Below are 1,892 nucleotides of genomic sequence, written 5' to 3'. Positions count from 1 at the left end.
GGTGTAGGGAACCTGCTTTGGTCAGGAGGGTTGGACTCGATGATCTCTGGAGGTCCCTTCCAACCCCTACAACTCTGTGATTCTGTGATTTACTCTTGATCCCTTCAACAAAAAGGGGTTTGTCCTGGGACACTCAAAGAGCAGACTGATGTCATTGCAAGACCTTTTTCAATTATTTTGCAAGAGCTTTTCTTTGAACCAGCAAAATGCAAACATCATAACATTAAAGTTTTCTTCTTAATTATTTGCTTTAACCTACAAAACATGTGAATGAAATAGTATTTGATTTTTGGAAGGCAAGTTTTGATTTTTCCATTTTAATATTTAAGATATTCAGAAGTACCTATGCAACCGGGAACTCTTATTTCAAAGAAGCAAGTAGTTACTTGGAAGCCTGCTGCCTATGGAAAGACAAAAGTACTTTCTTAAAATTACAGATGGAACTGATTGTCATAAATCAGTTTTTTCTGGAACTATCTAGTTTAATATATTATAGTGTGATATGGTAGGAAAATTCAGTCAGTTCTTGATTATGATACCATATGCATAGCTATATCCTTCACTCTTTCTGTCCATTTCCGGATATCTGCTTCTAAACACGAGTTCACTATCTGTGGGTGACTTTCATTCCTCTTCCCTCCTTCTCTTTCCCAGATTTCCCAGTCGTTTATTCTTCAGATTGACTAAATCTAGAAGACTAAAAATGAAATATTCTGAAGTTCTTCAAAAGTAATTTAAAATCTCATTTTCACTGTTTGCTCTTTAATTCTGTGAGCAATATCCTAGGTTATCTTTCTGCTATTTTAAATGTTAATTGCAAATTCTTTCTTCTGAGGGGAGGAAAAGAAGAGGAATGCATTTCTTATGCTGCATATAAAATCTTTTTCATTGTAATTATTGTGCTTAAAAGAGAGCTAGAATAAAAGTTTTGATGAGACATATCTCTCACTTGTTACTGTTCACAAGATTAACCACCTTTTTACTTCATAGCAGGAATAATCATTGCAAATTGCATTTGACTTGCTGATAGAGTTGATATGAAAGTTCTTAAGGCTTCTCTGTCCTTTTTATTTACTAACTCCCTCCATGCATGGTTTTTGCCCACTTGCAGCTGTAAATCAAGATGCTATAAGACTGAATGAGACGCTTGAAACCCCAGACAAGGCCCTGGAGAAGAGTCTTCCAGAACTGCAGAGTGAGGCTGACAGAATGGTCATAGAGATGAGAAGTAAAAAGCTGAATGTGCAAGAAAGAATAGCTCAAGATGAGTTCAAGTGAGTAGAGAGACCACTATCTTCATCCTCTCGGTGATAGTATCTGATTCTTGTCATCCATTCTAACCAAGGTTTCAAGCTGGGGCTTACAGAAATGTGAAGGAAAGCAGAGTCTAGCATTTCCCATCCATTAATGTAGCACTTACATTTTTTGAAATGCTTATGTAAGTAGAAACCGCTTCCTATAAAATTACTTCTTTACTCCACAGATACCAGTGATGTTTATAATAAAATTATAAGCAATTTTTTTTTCTTATTTTTAGCTTCTACTTCACATCTGATGAAAGGTTTTAGTACCAAAGATCTTGGAAAAAAATCTACGGGATCTATGTGTTTTCCTTGTTTGTTTGTTTGTTTGTTTGAAGGAAGACTAATTGGTCTAATAAAAATATTAGCTGCTTGAAAAGTTTGTCACATAGCATGGACATTCCAAGCAGTATAGAATCAGATTTGCACTGTCTATCTTATACTTTAAACATACTTTCAAAAAATCCCACCAGTAAAATATTTCTGCTATACTTCTGATAATTCAGCTTTGTTTTCCTGAGAAAGGGTATACTGAAAATGTATTCTTCACTGCTGATTTATTGCTTTTACTTCTGATTTGCTGAGCCTTTT

Source organism: Meleagris gallopavo, chromosome 2 (assembly GCF_000146605.3).
Source record: "Meleagris gallopavo isolate NT-WF06-2002-E0010 breed Aviagen turkey brand Nicholas breeding stock chromosome 2, Turkey_5.1, whole genome shotgun sequence".
NCBI lineage: Eukaryota > Metazoa > Chordata > Aves > Galliformes > Phasianidae > Meleagris > Meleagris gallopavo.
The sequence above is the reverse complement of the archived record's forward strand: the minus strand, read 5'-3'. Positions refer to the sequence as shown.